This window comes from Phoenix dactylifera, chromosome 4 (assembly GCF_051530095.1).
Source record: "Phoenix dactylifera cultivar Ajwa chromosome 4, Ajwa_hap1_PhDact_Kaust_v1.1, whole genome shotgun sequence".
In the NCBI taxonomy this organism is placed as follows: Eukaryota; Viridiplantae; Streptophyta; class Magnoliopsida; order Arecales; family Arecaceae; genus Phoenix; species Phoenix dactylifera.
In genome coordinates this window covers 36,684,298-36,706,526 of record NC_143193.1, presented here as the reverse complement: position 1 = coordinate 36,706,526, position 22,229 = coordinate 36,684,298, and the positions used below count along the sequence as shown (strand labels likewise).

The 22,229-nt window shown below is 49.5% G+C and overlaps 54 non-coding genes and 7 pseudogenes across 54 annotated transcripts; all 61 read left to right on the top strand.

Annotated features, from left to right (window-relative positions):
• The first annotated feature begins 56 nt into the window (after positions 1-56).
• On the top strand, positions 57-175 carry LOC149761185 (5S ribosomal RNA). Its single transcript, XR_016403257.1, has one exon. It is a non-coding gene; the product is annotated as a 5S ribosomal RNA (ribosomal RNA).
• A 248-nt stretch (positions 176-423) lies between these two features.
• Positions 424-542, top strand: LOC149761184 (5S ribosomal RNA). The gene has a single exon (XR_016409921.1). It is a non-coding gene; the product is annotated as a 5S ribosomal RNA (ribosomal RNA).
• A 246-nt stretch (positions 543-788) lies between these two features.
• LOC149761183 (5S ribosomal RNA) lies at positions 789-907 on the top strand (annotated as a pseudogene).
• A 247-nt stretch (positions 908-1,154) lies between these two features.
• On the top strand, positions 1,155-1,273 carry LOC149761182 (5S ribosomal RNA). The gene has a single exon (XR_016409920.1). It is a non-coding gene; the product is annotated as a 5S ribosomal RNA (ribosomal RNA).
• Positions 1,274-1,519: 246 nt separating this feature from the next.
• LOC149761181 (5S ribosomal RNA) lies at positions 1,520-1,638 on the top strand. The gene has a single exon (XR_016402646.1). It is a non-coding gene; the product is annotated as a 5S ribosomal RNA (ribosomal RNA).
• A 246-nt stretch (positions 1,639-1,884) lies between these two features.
• On the top strand, positions 1,885-2,003 carry LOC149761180 (5S ribosomal RNA). The gene has a single exon (XR_016412092.1). It is a non-coding gene; the product is annotated as a 5S ribosomal RNA (ribosomal RNA).
• A 248-nt stretch (positions 2,004-2,251) lies between these two features.
• LOC149761179 (5S ribosomal RNA) lies at positions 2,252-2,370 on the top strand. Its single transcript, XR_016409919.1, has one exon. It is a non-coding gene; the product is annotated as a 5S ribosomal RNA (ribosomal RNA).
• Positions 2,371-2,616: 246 nt separating this feature from the next.
• LOC149761178 (5S ribosomal RNA) lies at positions 2,617-2,735 on the top strand. Its single transcript, XR_016402576.1, has one exon. It is a non-coding gene; the product is annotated as a 5S ribosomal RNA (ribosomal RNA).
• A 246-nt stretch (positions 2,736-2,981) lies between these two features.
• Positions 2,982-3,100, top strand: LOC149761177 (5S ribosomal RNA). Its single transcript, XR_016402645.1, has one exon. It is a non-coding gene; the product is annotated as a 5S ribosomal RNA (ribosomal RNA).
• A 246-nt stretch (positions 3,101-3,346) lies between these two features.
• Positions 3,347-3,465, top strand: LOC149761176 (5S ribosomal RNA). The gene has a single exon (XR_016412091.1). It is a non-coding gene; the product is annotated as a 5S ribosomal RNA (ribosomal RNA).
• Positions 3,466-3,713: 248 nt separating this feature from the next.
• Positions 3,714-3,832, top strand: LOC149761175 (5S ribosomal RNA). The gene has a single exon (XR_016409918.1). It is a non-coding gene; the product is annotated as a 5S ribosomal RNA (ribosomal RNA).
• Positions 3,833-4,078: 246 nt separating this feature from the next.
• LOC149761174 (5S ribosomal RNA) lies at positions 4,079-4,197 on the top strand (annotated as a pseudogene).
• Positions 4,198-4,444: 247 nt separating this feature from the next.
• Positions 4,445-4,563, top strand: LOC149761173 (5S ribosomal RNA). Its single transcript, XR_016409917.1, has one exon. It is a non-coding gene; the product is annotated as a 5S ribosomal RNA (ribosomal RNA).
• A 246-nt stretch (positions 4,564-4,809) lies between these two features.
• On the top strand, positions 4,810-4,928 carry LOC149761172 (5S ribosomal RNA). The gene has a single exon (XR_016409915.1). It is a non-coding gene; the product is annotated as a 5S ribosomal RNA (ribosomal RNA).
• Positions 4,929-5,174: 246 nt separating this feature from the next.
• Positions 5,175-5,293, top strand: LOC149761171 (5S ribosomal RNA). The gene has a single exon (XR_016402644.1). It is a non-coding gene; the product is annotated as a 5S ribosomal RNA (ribosomal RNA).
• Positions 5,294-5,539: 246 nt separating this feature from the next.
• On the top strand, positions 5,540-5,658 carry LOC149761170 (5S ribosomal RNA). Its single transcript, XR_016412090.1, has one exon. It is a non-coding gene; the product is annotated as a 5S ribosomal RNA (ribosomal RNA).
• Positions 5,659-5,906: 248 nt separating this feature from the next.
• LOC149761169 (5S ribosomal RNA) lies at positions 5,907-6,025 on the top strand. The gene has a single exon (XR_016409914.1). It is a non-coding gene; the product is annotated as a 5S ribosomal RNA (ribosomal RNA).
• Positions 6,026-6,271: 246 nt separating this feature from the next.
• Positions 6,272-6,390, top strand: LOC149761168 (5S ribosomal RNA; annotated as a pseudogene).
• A 247-nt stretch (positions 6,391-6,637) lies between these two features.
• LOC149761167 (5S ribosomal RNA) lies at positions 6,638-6,756 on the top strand. The gene has a single exon (XR_016409913.1). It is a non-coding gene; the product is annotated as a 5S ribosomal RNA (ribosomal RNA).
• A 246-nt stretch (positions 6,757-7,002) lies between these two features.
• LOC149761166 (5S ribosomal RNA) lies at positions 7,003-7,121 on the top strand. The gene has a single exon (XR_016402643.1). It is a non-coding gene; the product is annotated as a 5S ribosomal RNA (ribosomal RNA).
• A 246-nt stretch (positions 7,122-7,367) lies between these two features.
• On the top strand, positions 7,368-7,486 carry LOC149761165 (5S ribosomal RNA). The gene has a single exon (XR_016407364.1). It is a non-coding gene; the product is annotated as a 5S ribosomal RNA (ribosomal RNA).
• Positions 7,487-7,733: 247 nt separating this feature from the next.
• On the top strand, positions 7,734-7,852 carry LOC149761164 (5S ribosomal RNA). Its single transcript, XR_016409912.1, has one exon. It is a non-coding gene; the product is annotated as a 5S ribosomal RNA (ribosomal RNA).
• A 246-nt stretch (positions 7,853-8,098) lies between these two features.
• On the top strand, positions 8,099-8,217 carry LOC149761163 (5S ribosomal RNA). Its single transcript, XR_016401425.1, has one exon. It is a non-coding gene; the product is annotated as a 5S ribosomal RNA (ribosomal RNA).
• A 246-nt stretch (positions 8,218-8,463) lies between these two features.
• Positions 8,464-8,582, top strand: LOC149761162 (5S ribosomal RNA). Its single transcript, XR_016411672.1, has one exon. It is a non-coding gene; the product is annotated as a 5S ribosomal RNA (ribosomal RNA).
• Positions 8,583-8,830: 248 nt separating this feature from the next.
• Positions 8,831-8,949, top strand: LOC149761161 (5S ribosomal RNA). Its single transcript, XR_016409911.1, has one exon. It is a non-coding gene; the product is annotated as a 5S ribosomal RNA (ribosomal RNA).
• A 246-nt stretch (positions 8,950-9,195) lies between these two features.
• On the top strand, positions 9,196-9,314 carry LOC149761160 (5S ribosomal RNA; annotated as a pseudogene).
• A 246-nt stretch (positions 9,315-9,560) lies between these two features.
• Positions 9,561-9,679, top strand: LOC149761159 (5S ribosomal RNA). Its single transcript, XR_016409909.1, has one exon. It is a non-coding gene; the product is annotated as a 5S ribosomal RNA (ribosomal RNA).
• A 246-nt stretch (positions 9,680-9,925) lies between these two features.
• Positions 9,926-10,044, top strand: LOC149761158 (5S ribosomal RNA). The gene has a single exon (XR_016409908.1). It is a non-coding gene; the product is annotated as a 5S ribosomal RNA (ribosomal RNA).
• A 246-nt stretch (positions 10,045-10,290) lies between these two features.
• On the top strand, positions 10,291-10,409 carry LOC149761157 (5S ribosomal RNA). The gene has a single exon (XR_016407363.1). It is a non-coding gene; the product is annotated as a 5S ribosomal RNA (ribosomal RNA).
• A 247-nt stretch (positions 10,410-10,656) lies between these two features.
• Positions 10,657-10,775, top strand: LOC149761156 (5S ribosomal RNA). The gene has a single exon (XR_016409907.1). It is a non-coding gene; the product is annotated as a 5S ribosomal RNA (ribosomal RNA).
• A 246-nt stretch (positions 10,776-11,021) lies between these two features.
• LOC149761155 (5S ribosomal RNA) lies at positions 11,022-11,140 on the top strand. Its single transcript, XR_016412089.1, has one exon. It is a non-coding gene; the product is annotated as a 5S ribosomal RNA (ribosomal RNA).
• Positions 11,141-11,387: 247 nt separating this feature from the next.
• LOC149761154 (5S ribosomal RNA) lies at positions 11,388-11,506 on the top strand. The gene has a single exon (XR_016409906.1). It is a non-coding gene; the product is annotated as a 5S ribosomal RNA (ribosomal RNA).
• A 246-nt stretch (positions 11,507-11,752) lies between these two features.
• LOC149761153 (5S ribosomal RNA) lies at positions 11,753-11,871 on the top strand. Its single transcript, XR_016402175.1, has one exon. It is a non-coding gene; the product is annotated as a 5S ribosomal RNA (ribosomal RNA).
• A 248-nt stretch (positions 11,872-12,119) lies between these two features.
• LOC149761152 (5S ribosomal RNA) lies at positions 12,120-12,238 on the top strand. The gene has a single exon (XR_016409905.1). It is a non-coding gene; the product is annotated as a 5S ribosomal RNA (ribosomal RNA).
• Positions 12,239-12,484: 246 nt separating this feature from the next.
• LOC149761151 (5S ribosomal RNA) lies at positions 12,485-12,603 on the top strand (annotated as a pseudogene).
• Positions 12,604-12,849: 246 nt separating this feature from the next.
• LOC149761150 (5S ribosomal RNA) lies at positions 12,850-12,968 on the top strand. Its single transcript, XR_016409903.1, has one exon. It is a non-coding gene; the product is annotated as a 5S ribosomal RNA (ribosomal RNA).
• A 246-nt stretch (positions 12,969-13,214) lies between these two features.
• On the top strand, positions 13,215-13,333 carry LOC149761149 (5S ribosomal RNA). Its single transcript, XR_016409902.1, has one exon. It is a non-coding gene; the product is annotated as a 5S ribosomal RNA (ribosomal RNA).
• Positions 13,334-13,579: 246 nt separating this feature from the next.
• Positions 13,580-13,698, top strand: LOC149761148 (5S ribosomal RNA). The gene has a single exon (XR_016407362.1). It is a non-coding gene; the product is annotated as a 5S ribosomal RNA (ribosomal RNA).
• A 247-nt stretch (positions 13,699-13,945) lies between these two features.
• Positions 13,946-14,064, top strand: LOC149761147 (5S ribosomal RNA). The gene has a single exon (XR_016401236.1). It is a non-coding gene; the product is annotated as a 5S ribosomal RNA (ribosomal RNA).
• A 246-nt stretch (positions 14,065-14,310) lies between these two features.
• LOC149761146 (5S ribosomal RNA) lies at positions 14,311-14,429 on the top strand. Its single transcript, XR_016409901.1, has one exon. It is a non-coding gene; the product is annotated as a 5S ribosomal RNA (ribosomal RNA).
• Positions 14,430-14,675: 246 nt separating this feature from the next.
• Positions 14,676-14,794, top strand: LOC149761145 (5S ribosomal RNA). Its single transcript, XR_016412088.1, has one exon. It is a non-coding gene; the product is annotated as a 5S ribosomal RNA (ribosomal RNA).
• Positions 14,795-15,041: 247 nt separating this feature from the next.
• LOC149761144 (5S ribosomal RNA) lies at positions 15,042-15,160 on the top strand. The gene has a single exon (XR_016409900.1). It is a non-coding gene; the product is annotated as a 5S ribosomal RNA (ribosomal RNA).
• Positions 15,161-15,406: 246 nt separating this feature from the next.
• LOC149761143 (5S ribosomal RNA) lies at positions 15,407-15,525 on the top strand. The gene has a single exon (XR_016402174.1). It is a non-coding gene; the product is annotated as a 5S ribosomal RNA (ribosomal RNA).
• A 248-nt stretch (positions 15,526-15,773) lies between these two features.
• Positions 15,774-15,892, top strand: LOC149761142 (5S ribosomal RNA; annotated as a pseudogene).
• Positions 15,893-16,137: 245 nt separating this feature from the next.
• Positions 16,138-16,256, top strand: LOC149761141 (5S ribosomal RNA). The gene has a single exon (XR_016409898.1). It is a non-coding gene; the product is annotated as a 5S ribosomal RNA (ribosomal RNA).
• Positions 16,257-16,502: 246 nt separating this feature from the next.
• On the top strand, positions 16,503-16,621 carry LOC149761140 (5S ribosomal RNA). The gene has a single exon (XR_016401914.1). It is a non-coding gene; the product is annotated as a 5S ribosomal RNA (ribosomal RNA).
• A 246-nt stretch (positions 16,622-16,867) lies between these two features.
• LOC149761139 (5S ribosomal RNA) lies at positions 16,868-16,986 on the top strand. The gene has a single exon (XR_016407361.1). It is a non-coding gene; the product is annotated as a 5S ribosomal RNA (ribosomal RNA).
• A 247-nt stretch (positions 16,987-17,233) lies between these two features.
• On the top strand, positions 17,234-17,352 carry LOC149761138 (5S ribosomal RNA). The gene has a single exon (XR_016409897.1). It is a non-coding gene; the product is annotated as a 5S ribosomal RNA (ribosomal RNA).
• Positions 17,353-17,598: 246 nt separating this feature from the next.
• On the top strand, positions 17,599-17,717 carry LOC149761137 (5S ribosomal RNA). Its single transcript, XR_016409896.1, has one exon. It is a non-coding gene; the product is annotated as a 5S ribosomal RNA (ribosomal RNA).
• A 246-nt stretch (positions 17,718-17,963) lies between these two features.
• LOC149761136 (5S ribosomal RNA) lies at positions 17,964-18,082 on the top strand. The gene has a single exon (XR_016412087.1). It is a non-coding gene; the product is annotated as a 5S ribosomal RNA (ribosomal RNA).
• Positions 18,083-18,329: 247 nt separating this feature from the next.
• On the top strand, positions 18,330-18,448 carry LOC149761135 (5S ribosomal RNA). The gene has a single exon (XR_016409895.1). It is a non-coding gene; the product is annotated as a 5S ribosomal RNA (ribosomal RNA).
• Positions 18,449-18,694: 246 nt separating this feature from the next.
• On the top strand, positions 18,695-18,813 carry LOC149761134 (5S ribosomal RNA). The gene has a single exon (XR_016405660.1). It is a non-coding gene; the product is annotated as a 5S ribosomal RNA (ribosomal RNA).
• A 248-nt stretch (positions 18,814-19,061) lies between these two features.
• LOC149761133 (5S ribosomal RNA) lies at positions 19,062-19,180 on the top strand. The gene has a single exon (XR_016409894.1). It is a non-coding gene; the product is annotated as a 5S ribosomal RNA (ribosomal RNA).
• Positions 19,181-19,426: 246 nt separating this feature from the next.
• On the top strand, positions 19,427-19,545 carry LOC149761132 (5S ribosomal RNA; annotated as a pseudogene).
• Positions 19,546-19,791: 246 nt separating this feature from the next.
• On the top strand, positions 19,792-19,910 carry LOC149761131 (5S ribosomal RNA). Its single transcript, XR_016401448.1, has one exon. It is a non-coding gene; the product is annotated as a 5S ribosomal RNA (ribosomal RNA).
• A 246-nt stretch (positions 19,911-20,156) lies between these two features.
• LOC149761130 (5S ribosomal RNA) lies at positions 20,157-20,275 on the top strand. The gene has a single exon (XR_016409893.1). It is a non-coding gene; the product is annotated as a 5S ribosomal RNA (ribosomal RNA).
• Positions 20,276-20,521: 246 nt separating this feature from the next.
• LOC149761129 (5S ribosomal RNA) lies at positions 20,522-20,640 on the top strand. The gene has a single exon (XR_016407360.1). It is a non-coding gene; the product is annotated as a 5S ribosomal RNA (ribosomal RNA).
• A 247-nt stretch (positions 20,641-20,887) lies between these two features.
• On the top strand, positions 20,888-21,006 carry LOC149761128 (5S ribosomal RNA). The gene has a single exon (XR_016400504.1). It is a non-coding gene; the product is annotated as a 5S ribosomal RNA (ribosomal RNA).
• Positions 21,007-21,252: 246 nt separating this feature from the next.
• LOC149761127 (5S ribosomal RNA) lies at positions 21,253-21,371 on the top strand. Its single transcript, XR_016412086.1, has one exon. It is a non-coding gene; the product is annotated as a 5S ribosomal RNA (ribosomal RNA).
• Positions 21,372-21,617: 246 nt separating this feature from the next.
• On the top strand, positions 21,618-21,736 carry LOC149761126 (5S ribosomal RNA). The gene has a single exon (XR_016412085.1). It is a non-coding gene; the product is annotated as a 5S ribosomal RNA (ribosomal RNA).
• A 247-nt stretch (positions 21,737-21,983) lies between these two features.
• LOC149761125 (5S ribosomal RNA) lies at positions 21,984-22,102 on the top strand. The gene has a single exon (XR_016409891.1). It is a non-coding gene; the product is annotated as a 5S ribosomal RNA (ribosomal RNA).
• Positions 22,103-22,229: the final 127 nt, after the last annotated feature.

The following is a 22,229-nucleotide window of genomic DNA, read 5'->3' as shown; positions in this document are numbered from 1 at the left end:
CGGTCCGTCGAGGTCTGCTGCTTTGTCATACAAGGGAGTTTCGAAGGGCATGTCATGGGTGCGATCATACCAGCACTAATGCACCGGATCCCATCAGAACTCCGCAGTTAAGCGTGCTTGGGCGAGAGTAGTACTAGGATGGGTGACCCCCTGGAAAGTCCTCGTGTTGCACCCTTTTTATTTTTTTCTCCACTTTTTTATTTTTTGATAATATTTATTTTTAATTTTTCGGCTTTTGGCTTTTCCTCTTCGGATAATTTTTTTCCCCCGAAAATAAACTGAGTCCGGAGACTGGCGGTGCCATGCCGCATAGCGGGAATAGCGCGTTGAATCCTACGCCAGAACGGCCCCGGCGGCGCGAATGTCTCGGGCCGTCGAGGTCTGCTGCTTTGTCATAAAAGGGAGTTTCGATGGGCATGTCATGGGTGCGATCATACCAGCACTAATGCACCGGATCCCATCAGAACTCCGCAGTTAAGCGTGCTTGGGCGAGAGTAGTACTAGGATGGGTGACCCCCTGGGAAGTCCTCGTGTTGCACCCCTTTTATTTTTTGCCCGCTTTTTTATTTTTTGATAATATTTATTTTTAATTTTTCGGCTTTTGGCTTTTCCTCTTCGGATAATTTTTTTCCCCCGAAAATAAACTGAGTCCGGAGACTCGCGGTGCCATGCCGCATAGCGGAACAGCGCGTTGAATCCTACGCCAGAACGGCCCCGGCAGCGCGAATGTCTCGGGCCGTCGCGGTCTGCTGCTTTGTCATAAAAGGGAGTTTCGAAGGGCATGTCATGGGTGCGATCATACCAGCACTAATGCACCGGATCCCATCATAACTCCGCAGTTAGGCGTGCTTGGGCGAGAGAAGTACTAGGATGGGTGACCCCCTGGGAAGTCCTCGTGTTGCACCCTTTTCATTTTTTGCCCGCTTTTTTATTTTTTGATAATATTTATTTTTAATTTTTTGGCTTTTGGCTTTTCCTCTTCGGATAATTTTTTCCCCCCCGAAAATAAACTGAGTCCGGAGACTGGCGGTGCCATGCCGCATAGCGGAACAGCGCGTTGAATCCTACGCCAGAACGGCCCCGGCAGCGCGAATGTCTCGGGCCGTCGAGGTCTGCTGCTTTGTAATAAAAGGGAGTTTCGAAGGGCATGTCATGGGTGCGATCATACCAGCACTAATGCACCGGATCCCATCAGAACTCCGCAGTTAAGCGTGCTTGGGCGAGAGTAGTACTAGGATGGGTGACCCCCTGGGAAGTCCTCGTGTTGCACCCCTTTTATTTTTTGCCCGCTTTTTTATTTTTTGATAACATTTATTTTTTATTTTTCGGCTTTTGGCTTTTCCTCTTCGGATAATTTTTTTCCCCCGAAAATAAACTGAGTCCGGAGACTGGCGGTGCCATGCCGCATAGCGGAACAACGCGTTGAATCCTACGCCAGAACGGCCCCGGCAGCGCGAATGTCTCGGGCCGTCGAGGTCTGCTGCTTTGTCATAAAAGGGAGTTTCGAAGGGCATGTCATGCGTGCGATCATACCAGCACTAATGCACCGGATCCCATCAGAACTCCGCAGTTAAGCGTGCTTGGGCGAGAGTAGTACTAGGATGGGTGACCCCCTGGGAAGTCCTCGTGTTGCACCCCTTTTATTTTTTGCCCGCTTTTTTATTTTTTGATAACATTTATTTTTTATTTTTCGGCTTTTGGCTTTTCCTCTTCGGATAATTTTTTTCCCCCGAAAATAAACTGAGTCCGGAGACTGGCGGTGCCATGCCGCATAGCGGAACAGCGTGTTGAATCCTACGCCAGAACGGCCCCGGCAGCGCGAATGTCTCGGGCCGTCGAGGTCTGCTACTTTGTCATAAAAGGGAGTTTCGAAGGGCATGTCTTGGGTGCGATCATACCAGCACTAATGCACCGGATCCCATCAGAACTCCGCAGTTAAGCGTGCTTGGGCGAGAGTAGTACTAGGATGGGTGACCCCCTGGGAAGTCCTCGTGTTGCACCCTTTTTATTTTTTTCTCCACTTTTTTATTTTTTGATAATATTTATTTTTAATTTTTCGGCTTTTGGCTTTTCCTCTTCGGATAATTTTTTTCCCCCGAAAATAAACTGAGTCCGGAGACTGGCGGTGCCATGCCGCATAGCGGGAATACCGCGTTGAATCCTACGCCAGAACGGCCCCGGCGGCGCGAATGTCTCGGGCCGTCGAGGTCTGCTGCTTTGTCATAAAAGGGAGTTTCGATGGGCATGTCATGGGTGCGATCATACCAGCACTAATGCACCGGATCCCATCAGAACTCCGCAGTTAAGCGTGCTTGGGCGAGAGTAGTACTAGGATGGGTGACCCCCTGGGAAGTCCTCGTGTTGCACCCCTTTTATTTTTTGCCCGCTTTTTTATTTTTTGATAATATTTATTTTTAATTTTTCGGCTTTTGGCTTTTCCTCTTCGGATAATTTTTTTCCCCCGAAAATAAACTGAGTCCGGAGACTCGCGGTGCCATGCCGCATAGCGGAACAGCGCGTTGAATCCTACGCCAGAACGGCCCCGGCAGCGCGAATGTCTCGGGCCGTCGAGGTCTGCTGCTTTGTCATAAAAGGGAGTTTCGAAGGGCATGTCATGGGTGCGATCATACCAGCACTAATGCACCGGATCCCATCAGAACTCCGCAGTTAAGCGTGCTTGGGCGAGAGTAGTACTAGGATGGGTGACCGCCTGGGAAGTCCTCGTGCTGCACCCCTTTTATTTTTTGCCCGCTTTTTTATTTTTTGATAACATTTATTTTTTATTTTTCGGCTTTTGGCTTTTCCTCTTCGGATAATTTTTTTCCCCCGAAAATAAACTGAGTCCGGAGACTGGCGGTGCCATGCCGCATAGCGGAACAACGCGTTGAATCCTACGCCAGAACGGCCCCGGCAGCGCGAATGTCTCGGGCCGTCGAGGTCTGCTGCTTTGTCATAAAAGGGAGTTTCGAAGGGCATGTCATGCGTGCGATCATACCAGCACTAATGCACCGGATCCCATCAGAACTCCGCAGTTAAGCGTGCTTGGGCGAGAGTAGTACTAGGATGGGTGACCCCCTGGGAAGTCCTCGTGTTGCACCCCTTTTATTTTTTGCCCGCTTTTTTATTTTTTGATAACATTTATTTTTTATTTTTCGGCTTTTGGCTTTTCCTCTTCGGATAATTTTTTTCCCCCGAAAATAAACTGAGTCCGGAGACTGGCGGTGCCATGCCGCATAGCGGAACAGCGTGTTGAATCCTACGCCAGAACGGCCCCGGCAGCGCGAATGTCTCGGGCCGTCGAGGTCTGCTACTTTGTCATAAAAGGGAGTTTCGAAGGGCATGTCTTGGGTGCGATCATACCAGCACTAATGCACCGGATCCCATCAGAACTCCGCAGTTAAGCGTGCTTGGGCGAGAGTAGTACTAGGATGGGTGACCCCCTGGGAAGTCCTCGTGTTGCACCCTTTTTATTTTTTTCTCCACTTTTTTATTTTTTGATAATATTTATTTTTAATTTTTCGGCTTTTGGCTTTTCCTCTTCGGATAATTTTTTTCCCCCGAAAATAAACTGAGTCCGGAGACTGGCGGTGCCATGCCGCATAGCGGGAATACCGCGTTGAATCCTACGCCAGAACGGCCCCGGCGGCGCGAATGTCTCGGGCCGTCGAGGTCTGCTGCTTTGTCATAAAAGGGAGTTTCGATGGGCATGTCATGGGTGCGATCATACCAGCACTAATGCACCGGATCCCATCAGAACTCCGCAGTTAAGCGTGCTTGGGCGAGAGTAGTACTAGGATGGGTGACCCCCTGGGAAGTCCTCGTGTTGCACCCCTTTTATTTTTTGCCCGCTTTTTTATTTTTTGATAATATTTATTTTTAATTTTTCGGCTTTTGGCTTTTCCTCTTCGGATAATTTTTTTCTCCCGAAAATAAACTGAGTCCGGAGACTCGCGGTGCCATGCCGCATAGCGGAACAGCGCGTTGAATCCTACGCCAGAACGGCCCCGGCAGCGCGAATGTCTCGGGCCGTCGCGGTCTGCTGCTTTGTCATAAAAGGGAGTTTCGAAGGGCATGTCATGGGTGCGATCATACCAGCACTAATGCACCGGATCCCATCATAACTCCGCAGTTAGGCGTGCTTGGGCGAGAGAAGTACTAGGATGGGTGACCCCCTGGGAAGTCCTCGTGTTGCACCCTTTTTATTTTTTGCCCGCTTTTTTATTTTTTGATAATATTTATTTTTAATTTTTTGGCTTTTGGCTTTTCCTCTTCGGATAATTTTTTCCCCCCCGAAAATAAACTGAGTCCGGAGACTCGCGGTGCCATGCCGCATAGCGGAACAGCGCGTTGAATCCTACGCCAGAACGGCCCCGGCATCGCGAATGTCTCGGTCCGTCGAGGTCTGCTGCTTTGTCATAAAAGGGAGTTTCGAAGGGCATGTCTTGGGTGCGATCATACCAGCACTAATGCACCGGATCCCATCAGAACTCCGCAGTTAAGCGTGCTTGGGCGAGAGTAGTACTAGGATGGGTGACCCCCTGGGAAGTCCTCGTGTTGCACCCCTTTTATTTTTTGCCCGCTTTTTTATTTTTTGATAACATTTATTTTTTATTTTTCGGCTTTTGGCTTTTCCTCTTTGGATAATTTTTTTCTCCCGAAAATAAACTGAGTCCGGAGACTGGCGGTGCCATGCCGCATAGCGGAACAGCGCGTTGAATCCTACGCCAGAACGGCCCCGGCAGCGCGAATGTCTCGGGCCGTCGAGGTCTGCTGCTTTGTCATAAAAGGGAGTTTCGAAGGGCATGTCATGGGTGCGATCATACCAGCACTAATGCACCGGATCCCATCAGAACTCCGCAGTTAAGCGTGCTTGGGCGAGAGTAGTACTAGGATGGGTGACCCCCTGGGAAGTCCTCGTGTTGCACCCCTTTTATTTTTTGCCCGCTTTTTTATTTTTTGATAACATTTATTTTTTATTTTTCGGCTTTTGGCTTTTCCTCTTCGGATAATTTTTTTCCCCCGAAAATAAACTGAGTCCGGAGACTGGCGGTGCCATGCCGCATAGCGGAACACCGCGTTGAATCCTACGCCAGAACGGCCCCGGCAGCGCGAATGTCTCGGGCCGTCGAGGTCTGCTGCTTTGTCATAAAAGGGAGTTTCGAAGGGCATGTCATGCGTGCGATCATACCAGCACTAATGCACCGGATCCCATCAGAACTCCGCAGTTAAGCGTGCTTGGGCGAGAGTAGTACTAGGATGGGTGACCCCCTGGGAAGTCCTCGTGTTGCACCCCTTTTATTTTTTGCCCGCTTTTTTATTTTTTGATAACATTTATTTTTTATTTTTCGGCTTTTGGCTTTTCCTCTTCGGATAATTTTTTTCCCCCGAAAATAAACTGAGTCCGGAGACTGGCGGTGCCATGCCGCATAGCGGAACAGCGTGTTGAATCCTACGCCAGAACGGCCCCGGCAGCGCGAATGTCTCGGGCCGTCGAGGTCTGCTTCTTTGTCATAAAAGGGAGTTTCGAAGGGCATGTCTTGGGTGCGATCATACCAGCACTAATGCACCGGATCCCATCAGAACTCCGCAGTTAAGCGTGCTTGGGCGAGAGTAGTACTAGGATGGGTGACCCCCTGGGAAGTCCTCGTGTTGCACCCTTTTTATTTTTTTCTCCACTTTTTTATTTTTTGATAATATTTATTTTTAATTTTTCGGCTTTTGGCTTTTCCTCTTCGGATAATTTTTTTCCCCCGAAAATAAACTGAGTCCGGAGACTGGCGGTGCCATGCCGCATAGCGGGAATACCGCGTTGAATCCTACGCCAGAACGGCCCCGGCGGCGCGAATGTCTCAGGCCGTCGAGGTCTGCTGCTTTGTCATAAAAGGGAGTTTCGATGGGCATGTCATGGGTGCGATCATACCAGCACTAATGCACCGGATCCCATCAGAACTCCGCAGTTAAGCGTGCTTGGGCGAGAGTAGTACTAGGATGGGTGACCCCCTGGGAAGTCCTCGTGTTGCACCCCTTTTATTTTTTGCCCGCTTTTTTATTTTTTGATAATATTTATTTTTAATTTTTCGGCTTTTGGCTTTTCCTCTTCGGATAATTTTTTTCTCCCGAAAATAAACTGAGTCCGGAGACTCGCGGTGCCATGCCGCATAGCGGAACAGCGCGTTGAATCCTACGCCAGAACGGCCCCGGCAGCGCGAATGTCTCGGGCCGTCGCGGTCTGCTGCTTTGTCATAAAAGGGAGTTTCGAAGGGCATGTCATGGGTGCGATCATACCAGCACTAATGCACCGGATCCCATCATAACTCCGCAGTTAGGCGTGCTTGGGCGAGAGAAGTACTAGGATGGGTGACCCCCTGGGAAGTCCTCGTGTTGCACCCTTTTTATTTTTTGCCCGCTTTTTTATTTTTTGATAATATTTATTTTTAATTTTTTGGCTTTTGGCTTTTCCTCTTCGGATAATTTTTTCCCCCCCGAAAATAAACTGAGTCCGGAGACTGGCGGCGCCATGCCGCATAGCGGAACAGCGCGTTGAATCCTACGCCAGAACGGCCCCGGCAGCGCGAATGTCTCGGGCCGTCGAGGTCTGCTGCTTTGTCCTAAAAGGGAGTTTCGAAGGGCATGTCATGGGTGCGATCATACCAGCACTAATGCACCGGATCCCATCAGAACTCCGCAGTTAAGCGTGCTTGGGCGAGAGTAGTACTAGGATGGGTGACCCCCTGGGAAGTCCTCGTGTTGCACCCCTTTTATTTTTTGCCCGCTTTTTTATTTTTTGATAACATTTATTTTTTATTTTTCGGCTTTTGGCTTTTCCTCTTCGGATAATTTTTTTCCCCCGAAAATAAACTGAGTCCGGAGACTGGCGGTGCCATGCCGCATAGCGGAACAGCGCGTTGAATCCTACGCCAGAACGGCCCCGGCAGCGCGAATGTCTCGGGCCATCGAGGTCTGCTGCTTTGTCATAAAAGGGAGTTTCGAAGGGCATGTCATGCGTGCGATCATACCAGCACTAATGCACCGGATCCCATCAGAACTCCGCAGTTAAGCGTGCTTGGGCGAGAGTAGTACTAGGATGGGTGACCCCCTGGGAAGTCCTCGTGTTGCACCCCTTTTATTTTTTGCCCGCTTTTTTATTTTTTGATAACATTTATTTTTTATTTTTCGGCTTTTGGCTTTTCCTCTTCGGATAATTTTTTTCCCCCGAAAATAAACTGAGTCCGGAGACTGGCGGTGCCATGCCGCATAGCGGAACAGCGTGTTGAATCCTACGCCAGAACGGCCCCGGCAGCGCGAATGTCTCGGGCCGTCGAGGTCTGCTACTTTGTCATAAAAGGGAGTTTCGAAAGGCATGTCTTGGGTGCGATCATACCAGCACTAATGCACCGGATCCTATCAGAACTCCGCAGTTAAGCGTGCTTGGGCGAGAGTAGTACTAGGATGGGTGACCCCCTGGGAAGTCCTCATGTTGCACCCTTTTTATTTTTTGCCCGCTTTTTTATTTTTTGATAATATTTATTTTTAATTTTTTGGCTTTTGGCTTTTCCTCTTCGGATAATTTTTTTCCCCCGACAATGAACTGGGTCCGGAGACTGGCGGTGCCATGCCGCATAGCGGGACCAGCGCGTTGAATCCTACGCCAGAACGGCCCCGGCAGCGCGAATGTCTCGGGCCGACGAGGTCTGCTGCTTTGTCATAAAACGGAGTTTCGAAGGGCATATCATGGGTGCGATCATACCAGCACTAATGCACCGGATCCCATCAGAACTCCGCAGTTAAGCGTGCTTGGGCGAGAGTAGTACTAGGATGGGTGACCCCCTGGGAAGTCCTCGTGTTGCACCCCTTTTATTTTTTGCCCGCTTTTTTCTTTTTTGATAACATTTATTTTTAATTTTTTGGCTTTTGGCTTTTCCTCTTCGGATAATTTTTTTCCCTCGAAAATAAATTGAGTCCGGAGACTCGCGGTGCCATGCCGCATAGCGGAACAGCGCATTGAATCCTACGCCAGAACGGCCCCGGCAGCGCGAATGTTTCGGGCCGTCGAGGTCTGCTGCTTTGTCATAAAAGGGTGTTTCGATGGGCATGTCATGGGTGCGATCATACCAGCACTAATGCACCGGATCCCATCAGAACTCCGAAGTTAAGCGTGCTTGGGCAAGAGTAGTACTAGGATGGGTGACCCCCTGGGAAGTCCTCGTGTTGCACCCCTTTTATTTTTTGCCCGCTTTTTTATTTTTTGATAATATTTATTTTTAATTTTTTGGCTTTTGGCTTTTCCTCTTCGGATAATTTTTTTCCTCCGAAAATAAACTGAGTCCGGAGACTCGCGGTGCCATGCCGCATAGCGGAACAGCGCGTTGAATCCTACGCCAGAACGGCCCCGGCAGCGCGAATGTCTCGGGCCGTCGAGGTCTGCTGCTTTGTCATAAAAGGGAGTTTCGAAGGGCATGTCATGGGTGCGATCATACCGGCACTAATGCACCGGATCCCATCAGAACTCCGCAGTTAAGCGTGCTTGGGCGAGAGTAGTACTAGGATGGGTGACCCCCTGGGAAGTCCTCGTGTTGCACCCTTTTAATTTTTTTCTCCACTTTTTTATTTTTTGATAATATTTATTTTTAATTTTTCGGCTTTTGGCTTTTCCTCTTCGGATAATTTTTTTCCCCCGAAAATAAACTGAGTCCGGAGACTGGCGGTGCCATGCCGCATAGCGGGAATAGCGCGTTGAATCCTACGCCAGAACGGCCCCGGCGGCGCGAATGTCTCGGGCCGTCGAGGTCTGCTGCTTTGTCATAAAAGGGAGTTTCGATGGGCATGCCATGGGTGCGATCATACCAGCACTAATGCACCGGATCCCATCAGAACTCCGCAGTTAAGCGTGCTTGGGCGAGAGTAGTACTAGGATGGGTGACCCCCTGGGAAGTCCTCGTGTTGCACCCCTTTTATTTTGTGCCCGCTTTTTTATTTTTTGATAATATTTATTTTTAATTTTTCGGCTTTTGGCTTTTCCTCTTCGGATAATTTTTTTCCCCCGAAAATAAACTGAGTCCGGAGACTCGCGGTGCCATGCCGCATAGCGGAACAGCGCGTTGAATCCTACGCCAGAACGGCCCCGGCAGCGCGAATGTCTCGGGCCGTCGCGGTCTGCTGCTTTGTCATAAAAGGGAGTTTCGAAGGGCATGTCATGGGTGCGATCATACCAGCACTAATGCACCGGATCCCATCATAACTCCGCAGTTAGGCGTGCTTGGGCGAGAGAAGTACTAGGATGGGTGACCCCCTGGGAAGTCCTCGTGTTGCACCCTTTTTATTTTTTGCCCGCTTTTTTATTTTTTGATAATATTTATTTTTAATTTTTTGGCTTTTGGCTTTTCCTCTTCGGATAATTTTTTCCCCCCGAAAATAAACTGAGTCCGGAGACTGGCGGTGCCATGCCGCATAGCGGAACAGCGCGTTGAATCCTACGCCAGAACGGCCCCGGCAGCGCGAATGTCTCGGGCCGTCGAGGTCTGCTGCTTTGTCATAAAAGGGAGTTTCGAAGGGCATGTCATGGGTGCGATCATACCAGCACTAATGCACCGGATCCCATCAGAACTCCGCAGTTAAGCGTGCTTGGGCGAGAGTAGTACTAGGATGGGTGACCCCCTGGGAAGTCCTCGTGTTGCACCCCTTTTATTTTTTGCCCGCTTTTTTATTTTTTGATAACATTTATTTTTTATTTTTCGGCTTTTGGCTTTTCCTCTTTGGATAATTTTTTTCTCCCGAAAATAAACTGAGTCCGGAGACTGGCGGTGCCATGCCGCATAGCGGAACAGCGCGTTGAATCCTACGCCAGAACGGCCCCGGCAGCGCGAATGTCTCGGGCCGTCGAGGTCTGCTGCTTTGTCATAAAAGGGAGTTTCGAAGGGCATGTCATGGGTGCGATCATACCAGCACTAATGCACCGGATCCCATCAGAACTCCGCAGTTAAGCGTGCTTGGGCGAGAGTAGTACTAGGATGGGTGACCCCCTGGGAAGTCCTCGTGTTGCACCCCTTTTATTTTTTGCCCGCTTTTTTATTTTTTGATAACATTTATTTTTTATTTTTCGGCTTTTGGCTTTTCCTCTTCGGATAATTTTTTTCCCCCGAAAATAAACTGAGTCCGGAGACTGGCGGTGCCATGCCGCATAGCGGAACAGCGTGTTGAATCCTACGCCAGAACGGCCCCGGCAGCGCGAATGTCTCGGGCCGTCGAGGTCTGCTACTTTGTCATAAAAGGGAGTTTCGAAGGGCATGTCTTGGGTGCGATCATACCAGCACTAATGCACCGGATCCTATCAGAACTCCGCAGTTAAGCGTGCTTGGGCGAGAGTAGTACTAGGATGGGTGACCCCCTGGGAAGTCCTCATGTTGCACCCTTTTTATTTTTTGCCCGCTTTTTTATTTTTTGATAATATTTATTTTTAATTTTTTGGCTTTTGGCTTTTCCTCTTTGGATAATTTTTTTCCCCCGACAATAAACTGGGTCCGGAGACTGGCGGTGCCATGCCGCATAGCGGGACCAGCGCGTTGAATCCTACGCCAGAACGGCCCCGGCAGCGCGAATGTCTCGGGCCGTCGAGGTCTGCTGCTTTGTCATAAAAGGGAGTTTCGAAGGGCATATCATGGGTGCGATCATACCAGCACTAATGCACCGGATCCCATCAGAACTCCGCAGTTAAGCGTGCTTGGGCGAGAGTAGTACTAGGATGGGTGACCCCCTGGGAAGTCCTCGTGTTGCACCCCTTTTATTTTTTGCCCGCTTTTTTATTTTTTGATAATATTTATTTTTAATTTTTCGGCTTTTGGCTTTTCCTCTTCGGATAATTTTTTTCCCCCGAAAATAAACTGAGTCCGGAGACTCGCGGTGCCATGCCGCATAGCGGAACAGCGCGTTGAATCCTACGCCAGAACGGCCCCGGCAGCGCGAATGTCTCGGGCCGTCGAGGTCTGCTGCTTTGTCATAAAAGGGAGTTTCGAAGGGCATGTCATGGGTGCGATCATACCAGCACTAATGCACCGGATCCCATCAGAACTCCGCAGTTAAGCGTGCTTGGGCGAGAGTAGTACTAGGATGGGTGACCCCCTGGGAAGTCCTCGTGTTGCACCCTTTTTATTTTTTTCTCCACTTTTTTATTTTTTGATTATATTTATTTTTAATTTTTCGGCTTTTGGCTTTTCCTCTTCGGATAATTTTTTTCCCCCGAAAATAAACTGAGTCCGGAGACGGGCGGTGCCATGCCGCATAGCGGAACAGCGCATTGAATCCTACGCCAGAACGGCCCCGGCAGCGCGAATGTCTCGGGCCGTCGAGGTCTGCTGCTTTGTCATAAAAGGGTGTTTCGATGGGCATGTCATGGGTGCGATCATACCAGCACTAATGCACCGGATCCCATCAGAACTCCGCAGTTAAGCGTGCTTGGGCGAGAGTAGTACTAGGATGGGTGACCCCCTGGGAAGTCCTCGTGTTGCACCCCTTTTATTTTTTGCCCGCTTTTTTATTTTTTGATAATATTTATTTTTAATTTTTTGGCTTTTGGCTTTTCCTCTTCGGATAATTTTTTTCCCCCGAAAATAAACTGAGTCCGGAGACTCGCGGTGCCATGCCGCATAGCGGAACAGCGCGTTGAATCCTACGCCAGAACGGCCCCGGCAGCGCGAATGTCTCGGGCCGTCGAGGTCTGCTGCTTTGTCATAAAAGGGAGTTTCGAAGGGCATGTCATGGGTGCGATCATACCAGCACTAATGCACCGGATCCCATCAGAACTCCGCAGTTAAGCGTGCTTGGGCGAGAGTAGTACTAGGATGGGTGACCCCCTGGGAAGTCCTCGGGTTGCACCCTTTTTATTTTTTTCTCCACTTTTTTATTTTTTGATAATATTTATTTTTAATTTTTCGGCTTTTGGCTTTTCCTCTTCGGATAATTTTTTTCCCCCGAAAATAAACTGAGTCCGGAGACTGGCGGTGCCATGCCGCATAGCGGGAATAGCGCGTTGAATCCTACGCCAGAACGGCCCCGGCGGCGCGAATGTCTCGGGCCGTCGAGGTCTGCTGCTTTGTCATAAAAGGGAGTTTCGATGGGCATGTCATGGGTGCGATCATACCAGCACTAATGCACCGGATCCCATCAGAACTCCGCAGTTAAGCGTGCTTGGGCGAGAGTAGTACTAGGATGGGTGACCCCCTGGGAAGTCCTCGTGTTGCACCCCTTTTATTTTTTGCCCGCTTTTTTATTTTTTGATAATATTTATTTTTAATTTTTCGGCTTTTGGCTTTTCCTCTTCGGATAATTTTTTTCCCCCGAAAATAAACTGAGTCCGGAGACTCGCGGTGCCATGCCGCATAGCGGAACAGCGCGTTGAATCCTACGCCAGAACGGCCCCGGCAGCGCGAATGTCTCGGGCCGTCGCGGTCTGCTGCTTTGTCATAAAAGGGAGTTTCGAAGGGCATGTCATGGGTGCGATCATACCAGCACTAATGCACCGGATCCCATCATAACTCCGCAGTTAGGCGTGCTTGGGCGAGAGAAGTACTAGGATGGGTGACCCCCTGGGAAGTCCTCGTGTTGCACCCTTTTTATTTTTTGCCCGCATTTTTATTTTTTGATAATATTTATTTTTAATTTTTTGGCTTTTGGCTTTTCCTCTTCGGATAATTTTTTCCCCCCGAAAATAAACTGAGTCCGGAGACTGGCGGTGCCATGCCGCATAGCGGAACAGCGCGTTGAATCCTACGCCAGAACGGCCCCGGCAGCGCGAATGTCTCGGGCCGTCGAGGTCTGCTGCTTTGTCATAAAAGGGAGTTTCGAAGGGCATGTCATGGGTGCGATCATACCAGCACTAATGCACCGGATCCCATCAGAACTCCGCAGTTAAGCGTGCTTGGGCGAGAGTAGTACTAGGATGGGTGACCCCCTGGGAAGTCCTCGTGTTGCACCCCTTTTATTTTTTGCCCGCTTTTTTATTTTTTGATAACATTTATTTTTTATTTTTCGGCTTTTGGCTTTTCCTCTTTGGATAATTTTTTTCCCCCGAAAATAAACTGAGTCCGGAGACTGGCGGTGCCATGCCGCATAGCGGAACAGCGCGTTGAATCCTACGCCAGAACGGCCCCGGCAGCGCGAATGTCTCGGGCCGTCGAGGTCTGCTGCTTTGTCATAAAAGGGAGTTTCGAAGGGCATGTCATGGGTGCGATCATACCAGCACTAATGCACCGGATCCCATCAGAACTCCGCAGTTAAGCGTGCTTGGGCGAGAGTAGTACTAGGATGGGTGACCCCCTGGGAAGTCCTCGTGTTGCACCCCTTTTATTTTTTGCCCGCTTTTTTATTTTTTGATAACATTTATTTTTTATTTTTCGGCTTTTGGCTTTTCCTCTTCGGATAATTTTTTTCCCCCGAAAATAAACTGAGTCCGGAGACTGGCGGTGCCATGCCGCATAGCGGAACAGCGTGTTGAATCCTACGCCAGAACGGCCCCGGCAGCGCGAATGTCTCGGGCCGTCGAGGTCTGCTACTTTGTCATAAAAGGGAGTTTCGAAGGGCATGTCTTGGGTGCGATCATACCAGCACTAATGCACCGGATCCTATCAGAACTCCGCAGTTAAGCGTGCTTGGGCGAGAGTAGTACTAGGATGGGTGACCCCCTGGGAAGTCCTCATGTTGCACCCTTTTTATTTTTTGCCCGCTTTTTTATTTTTTGATAATATTTATTTTTAATTTTTTGGCTTTTGGCTTTTCCTCTTTGGATAATTTTTTTCCCCCGACAATAAACTGGGTCCGGAGACTGGCGGTGCCATGCCGCATAGCGGGACCAGCGCGTTGAATCCTACGCCAGAACGGCCCCGGCAGCGCGAATGTCTCGGGCCGTCGAGGTCTGCTGCTTTGTCATAAAAGGGAGTTTCGAAGGGCATATCATGGGTGCGATCATACCAGCACTAATGCACCGGATCCCATCAGAACTCCGCAGTTAAGCGTGCTTGGGCGAGAGTAGTACTAGGATGGGTGGCCCCCTGGGAAGTCCTCGTGTTGCACCCCTTTTATTTTTTGCCCGCTTTTTTCTTTTTTGATAACATTTATTTTTAATTTTTTGGCTTTTGGCTTTTCCTCTTCGGATAATTTTTTTTCCTCGAAAATAAACTGAGTCCGGAGACTCGCGATGCCATGCCGCATAGCGGAACAGCGCATTGAGTCCTACGCCAGAACGGCCCCGGCAGCGCGAATGTCTCGGGCCGTCGAGGTCTGCTGCTTTGTCATAAAAGGGTGTTTCGATGGGCATGTCATGGGTGCGATCATACCAGCACTAATGCACCGGATCCCATCAGAACTCCGCAGTTAAGCGTGCTTGGGCGAGAGTAGTACTAGGATGGGTGACCCCCTGGGAAGTCCTCGTGTTGCACCCCTTTTATTTTTTGCCCGCTTTTTTATTTTTTGATAATATTTATTTTTAATTTTTCGGCTTTTGGCTTTTCCTCTTCGGATAATTTTTTTCCCCCGAAAATAAACTGAGTCCGGAGACTCGCGGTGCCATGCCGCATAGCGGAACAGCGCGTTGAATCCTACGCCAGAACGGCCCCGGCAGCGCGAATGTCTCGGGCCGTCGAGGTCTGCTGCTTTGTCATAAAAGGGAGTTTCGAAGGGCATGTCATGGGTGCGATCATACCAGCACTAATGCACCGGATCCCATCAGAACTCCGCAGTTAAGCGTGCTTGGGCGAGAGTAGTACTAGGATGGGTGACCCCCTGGGAAGTCCTCGTGTTGCACCCTTTTTATTTTTTTCTCCACTTTTTTATTTTTTGATTATATTTATTTTTAATTTTTCGGCTTTTGGCTTTTCCTCTTCGGATAATTTTTTTCCCCCGAAAATAAACTGAGTCCGGAGACTGGCGGTGCCATGCCGCATAGCGGAACAGCGCATTGAATCCTACGCCAGAACGGCCCCGGCAGCGCGAATGTCTCGGGCCGTCGAGGTCTGCTGCTTTGTCATAAAAGGGTGTTTCGATGGGCATGTCATGGGTGCGATCATACCAGCACTAATGCACCGGATCCCATCAGAACTCCGCAGTTAAGCGTGCTTGGGCGAGAGTAGTACTAGGATGGGTGACCCCCTGGGAAGTCCTCGTGTTGCACCCCTTTTATTTTTTGCCCGCTTTTTTATTTTTTGATAATATTTATTTTTAATTTTTTGGCTTTTGGCTTTTCCTCTTCGGATAATTTTTTTCCCCCGAAAATAAACTGAGTCCGGAGACTCGCGATGCCATGCCGCATAGCGGAACAGCGCGTTGAATCCTACGCCAGAACGGCCCCGGCAGCGCGAATGTCTCGGGCCGTCGAGGTCTGCTGCTTTGTCATAAAAGGGAGTTTCGAAGGGCATGTCATGGGTGCGATCATACCAGCACTAATGCACCGGATCCCATCAGAACTCCGCAGTTAAGCGTGCTTGGGCGAGAGTAGTACTAGGATGGGTGACCCCCTGGGAAGTCCTCGGGTTGCACCCTTTTTATTTTTTTCTCCACTTTTTTATTTTTTGATAATATTTATTTTTAATTTTTCGGCTTTTGGCTTTTCCTCTTCGGATAATTTTTTTCCCCCGAAAATAAACTGAGTCCGGAGACTGGCGGTGCCATGCCGCATAGCGGGAATAGCGCGTTGAATCCTACGCCAGAACGGCCCCGGCAGCGCGAATGTCTCGGGCCGTCGCGGTCTGCTGCTTTGTCATAAAAGGGAGTTTCGAAGGGCATGTCATGGGTGCGATCATACCAGCACTAATGCACCGGATCCCATCATAACTCCGCAGTTAGGCGTGCTTGGGCGAGAGAAGTACTAGGATGGGTGACCCCCTGGGAAGTCCTCGTGTTGCACCCTTTTTATTTTTGCCCGCATTTTTATTTTTTGATAATATTTATTTTTAATTTTTTGGCTTTTGGCTTTTCCTCTTCGGATAATTTTTTCCCCCCGAAAATAAACTGAGTCCGGAGACTGGCGGTGCCATGCCGCATAGCGGAACAGCGCGTTGAATCCTACGCCAGAACGGCCCCGGCAGCGCGAATGTCTCGGGCCGTCGAGGTCTGCTGCTTTGTCATAAAAGGGAGTTTCGAAGGGCATGTCATGGGTGCGATCATACCAGCACTAATGCACCGGATCCCATCAGAACTCCGCAGTTAAGCGTGCTTGGGCGAGAGTAGTACTAGGATGGGTGACCCCCTGGGAAGTCCTCGTGTTGCACCCCTTTTATTTTTTGCCCGCTTTTTTATTTTTTGATAACATTTATTTTTTATTTTTCGGCTTTTGGCTTTTCCTCTTTGGATAATTTTTTTCCCCCGAAAATAAACTGAGTCCGGAGACTGGCGGTGCCATGCCGCATAGCGGAACAGCGCGTTGAATCCTACGCCAGAACGGCCCCGGCAGCGCGAATGTCTCGGGCCGTCGAGGTCTGCTGCTTTGTCATAAAAGGGAGTTTCGAAGGGCATGTCATGGGTGCGATCATACCAGCACTAATGCACCGGATCCCATCAGAACTCCGCAGTTAAGCGTGCTTGGGCGAGAGTAGTACTAGGATGGGTGACCCCCTGGGAAGTCCTCGTGTTGCACACCTTTTATTTTTTGCCCGCTTTTTTATTTTTTGATAACATTTATTTTTTATTTTTCGGCTTTTGGCTTTTTCTCTTCGGATAATTTTTTTCCCCCGAAAATAAACTGAGTCCGGAGACTGGCGGTGCCATGCCGCATAGCGGAACAGCGTGTTGAATCCTACGCCAGAACGGCCCCGGCAGCGCGAATGTCTCGGGCCGTCGAGGTCTGCTACTTTGTCATAAAAGGGAGTTTCGAAGGGCATGTCTTGGGTGCGATCATACCAGCACTAATGCACCGGATCCTATCAGAACTCCGCAGTTAAGCGTGCTTGGGCGAGAGTAGTACTAGGATGGGTGACCCCCTGGGAAGTCCTCATGTTGCACCCTTTTTATTTTTTGCCCGCTTTTTTATTTTTTGATAATATTTATTTTTAATTTTTTGGCTTTTGGCTTTTCCTCTTCGGATAATTTTTTTCCCCCGACAATAAACTGGGTCCGGAGACTGGCGGTGCCATGCCGCATAGCGGGACCAGCGCGTTGAATCCTACGCCAGAACGGCCCCGGCAGCGCGAATGTCTCGGGCCGTCGAGGTCTGCTGCTTTGTCATAAAAGGGAGTTTCGAAGGGCATATCATGGGTGCGATCATACCAGCACTAATGCACCGGATCCCATCAGAACTCCGCAGTTAAGCGTGCTTGGGCGAGAGTAGTACTAGGATGGGTGACCCCCTGGGAAGTCCTCGTGTTGCACCCCTTTTATTTTTTGCCCGCTTTTTTCTTTTTTGATAACATTTATTTTTAATTTTTTGGCTTTTGGCTTTTCCTCTTCGGATAATTTTTTTTCCTCGAAAATAAACTGAGTCCGGAGACTCGCGATGCCATGCCGCATAGCGGAACAGCGCATTGAGTCCTACGCCAGAACGGCCCCGGCAGCGCGAATGTCTCGGGCCGTCGAGGTCTGCTGCTTTGTCATAAAAGGGTGTTTCGATGGGCATGTCATGGGTGCGATCATACCAGCACTAATGCACCGGATCCCATCAGAACTCCGCAGTTAAGCGTGCTTGGGCGAGAGTAGTACTAGGATGGGTGACCCCCTGGGAAGTCCTCGTGTTGCACCCCTTTTATTTTTTGCCCGCTTTTTTATTTTTTGATAATATTTATTTTTAATTTTTCGGCTTTTGGCTTTTCCTCTTCGGATAATTTTTTTCCCCCGAAAATAAACTGAGTCCGGAGACTCGCGGTGCCATGCCGCATAGCGGAACAGCGCGTTGAATCCTACGCCAGAACGGCCCCGGCAGCGCGAATGTCTCGGGCCGTCGAGGTCTGCTGCTTTGTCATAAAAGGGTGTTTCGAAGGGCATGTCATGGGTGCGATCATACCAGCACTAATGCACCGGATCCCATCAGAACTCCGCAGTTAAGCGTGCTTGGGCGAGAGTAGTACTAGGATGGGTGACCCCCTGGGAAGTCCTCGTGTTGCACCCTTTTTATTTTTTTCTCCACTTTTTTATTTTTTGATTATATTTATTTTTAATTTTTCGGCTTTTGGCTTTTCCTCTTCGGATAATTTTTTTCCCCCGAAAATAAACTGAGTCCGGAGACTGGCGGTGCCATGCCGCATAGCGGAACAGCGCATTGAATCCTACGCCAGAACGGCCCCGGCAGCGCGAATGTCTCGGGCCGTCGAGGTCTGCTGCTTTGTCATAAAAGGGTGTTTCGATGGGCATGTCATGGGTGCGATCATACCAGCACTAATGCACCGGATCCCATCAGAACTCCGCAGTTAAGCGTGCTTGGGCGAGAGTAGTACTAGGATGGGTGACCCCCTGGGAAGTCCTCGTGTTGCACCCCTTTTATTTTTTGCCCGCTTTTTTATTTTTTGATAATATTTATTTTTAATTTTTTGGCTTTTGGCTTTTCCTCTTCGGATAATTTTTTTCCCCCGAAAATAAACTGAGTCCGGAGACTCGCGGTGCCATGCCGCATAGCGGAACAGCGCGTTGAATCCTACGCCAGAACGGCCCCGGCAGCGCGAATGTCTCGGGCCGTCGAGGTCTGCTGCTTTGTCATAAAAGGGAGTTTCGAAGGGCATGTCATGGGTGCGATCATACCAGCACTAATGCACCGGATCCCATCAGAACTCCGCAGTTAAGCGTGCTTGGGCGAGAGTAGTACTAGGATGGGTGACCCCCTGGGAAGTCCTCGGGGTGCACCCTTTTTATTTTTTTCTCCACTTTTTTATTTTTTGATAATATTTATTTTTAATTTTTCGGCTTTTGGCTTTTCCTCTTCGGATAATTTTTTTCCCCCGAAAATAAACTGAGTCCGGAGACTGGCGGTGCCATGCCGCATAGCGGGAATAGCGCGTTGAATCCTACGCCAGAACGGCCCCGGCGGCGCGAATGTCTCGGGCCGTCGAGGTCTGCTGCTTTGTCATAAAAGGGAGTTTCGATGGGCATGTCATGGGTGCGATCATACCAGCACTAATGCACCGGATCCCATCAGAACTCCGCAGTTAAGCGTGCTTGGGCGAGAGTAGTACTAGGATGGGTGACCCCCTGGGAAGTCCTCGTGTTGCACCCCTTTTATTTTTTGCCCGCTTTTTTATTTTTTGATAATATTTATTTTTAATTTTTCGGCTTTTGGCTTTTCCTCTTCGGATAATTTTTTTCCCCCGAAAATAAACTGAGTCCGGAGACTCGCGGTGCCATGCCGCATAGCGGAACAGCGCGTTGAATCCTACGCCAGAACGGCCCCGGCAGCGCGAATGTCTCGGGCCGTCGCGGTCTGCTGCTTTGTCATAAAAGGGAGTTTCGAAGGGCATGTCATGGGTGCGATCATACCAGCACTAATGCACCGGATCCCATCATAACTCCGCAGTTAGGCGTGCTTGGGCGAGAGAAGTACTAGGATGGGTGACCCCCTGGGAAGTCCTCGTGTTGCACCCTTTTTATTTTTTGCCCGCATTTTTATTTTTTGATAATATTTATTTTTAATTTTTTGGCTTTTGGCTTTTCCTCTTCGGATAATTTTTTCCCCCCGAAAATAAACTGAGTCCGGAGACTGGCGGTGCCATGCCGCATAGCGGAACAGCGCGTTGAATCCTACGCCAGAACGGCCCCGGCAGCGCGAATGTCTCGGGCCGTCGAGGTCTGCTGCTTTGTCATAAAAGGGAGTTTCGAAGGGCATGTCATGGGTGCGATCATACCAGCACTAATGCACCGGATCCCATCAGAACTCTGCAGTTAAGCGTGCTTGGGCGAGAGTAGTACTAGGATGGGTGACCCCCTGGGAAGTCCTCGTGTTGCACCCCTTTTATTTTTTGCCCGCTTTTTTATTTTTTGATAACATTTATTTTTTATTTTTCGGCTTTTGGCTTTTCCTCTTTGGATAATTTTTTTCCCCCGAAAATAAACTGAGTCCGGAGACTGGCGGTGCCATGCCGCATAGCGGAACAGCGCGTTGAATCCTACGCCAGAACGGCCCCGGCAGCGCGAATGTCTCGGGCCGTCGAGGTCTGCTGCTTTGTCATAAAAGGGAGTTTCGAAGGGCATGTCATGGGTGCGATCATACCAGCACTAATGCACCGGATCCCATCAGAACTCCGCAGTTAAGCGTGCTTGGGCGAGAGTAGTACTAGGATGGGTGACCCCCTGGGAAGTCCTCGTGTTGCACCCCTTTTATTTTTTGCCCGCTTTTTTATTTTTTGATAACATTTATTTTTTATTTTTCGGCTTTTGGCTTTTCCTCTTCGGATAATTTTTTTCCCCCGAAAATAAACTGAGTCCGGAGACTGGCGGTGCCATGCCGCATAGCGGAACAGCGTGTTGAATCCTACGCCAGAACGGCCCCGGCAGCGCGAATGTCTCGGGCCGTCGAGGTCTGCTACTTTGTCATAAAAGGGAGTTTCGAAGGGCATGTCTTGGGTGCGATCATACCAGCACTAATGCACCGGATCCTATCAGAACTCCGCAGTTAAGCGTGCTTGGGCGAGAGTAGTACTAGGATGGGTGACCCCCTGGGAAGTCCTCATGTTGCACCCTTTTTATTTTTTGCCCGCTTTTTTATTTTTTGATAATATTTATTTTTAATTTTTTGGCTTTTGGCTTTTCCTCTTCGGATAATTTTTTTCCCCCGACAATAAACTGGGTCCGGAGACTGGCGGTGCCATGCCGCATAGCGGGACCAGCGCGTTGAATCCTACGCCAGAACGGCCCCGGCAGCGCGAATGTCTCGGGCCGTCGAGGTCTGCTGCTTTGTCATAAAAGGGAGTTTCGAAGGGCATGTCATGGGTGCGATCATACCAGCACTAATGCACCGGATCCCATCAGAACTCCGCAGTTAAGCGTGCTTGGGCGAGAGTAGTACTAGAATGGGTGACCCCCTGGGAAGTCCTCGTGTTGCACCCCTTTTATTTTTTGCCCGCTTTTTTATTTTTTGATAACATTTATTTTTAATTTTTTGGCTTTTGGCTTTTCCTCTTCGGATAATTTTTTTTCCTCGAAAATAAACTGAGTCCGGAGACTCGCGATGCCATGCCGCATAGCGGAACAGCGCATTGAGTCCTACGCCAGAACGGCCCCGGCAGCGCGAATGTCTCGGGCCGTCGAGGTCTGCTGCTTTGTCATAAAAGGGTGTTTCGATGGGCATGTCATGGGTGCGATCATACCAGCACTAATGCACCGGATCCCATCAGAACTCCGCAGTTAAGCGTGCTTGGGCGAGAGTAGTACTAGGATGGGTGACCCCCTGGGAAGTCCTCGTGTTGCACCCTTTTTATTTTTTGCCCGCTTTTTTATTTTTTGATAATATTTATTTTTAATTTTTCGGCTTTTGGCTTTTCCTCTTCGGATAATTTTTTTCCCCCGAAAATAAACTGAGTCCGGAGACTCGCGGTGCCATGCCGCATAGCGGAACAGCGCGTTGAATCCTACGCCAGAACGGCCCCGGCAGCGCGAATGTCTCGGGCCGTCGAGGTCTGCTGCTTTGTCATAAAAGGGAGTTTCGAAGGGCATGTCATGGGTGCGATCATACCAGCACTAATGCACCGGATCCCATCAGAACTCCGCAGTTAAGCGTGCTTGGGCGAGAGTAGTACTAGGATGGGTGACCCCCTGGGAAGTCCTCGTGTTGCACCCTTTTTATTTTTTTCTCCACTTTTTTATTTTTTGATTATATTTATTTTTAATTTTTCGGCTTTTGGCTTTTCCTCTTCGGATAATTTTTTTCCCCCGAAAATAAACTGAGTCCGGAGACTGGCGGTGCCATGCCGCATAGCGGAACAGCGCATTGAATCCTACGCCAGAACGGCCCCGGCAGCGCGAATGTCTCGGGCCGTCGAGGTCTGCTGCTTTGTCATAAAAGGGTGTTTCGATGGGCATGTCATGGGTGCGATCATACCAGCACTAATGCACCGGATCCCATCAGAACTCCGCAGTTAAGCGTGCTTGGGCGAGAGTAGTACTAGGATGGGTGACCCCCTGGGAAGTCCTCGTGTTGCACCCCTTTTATTTTTTGCCCGCTTTTTTATTTTTTGATAATATTTATTTTTAATTTTTTGGCTTTTGGCTTTTCCTCTTCGGATAATTTTTTTCCCCCGAAAATAAACTGAGTCCGGAGACTCGCGGTGCCA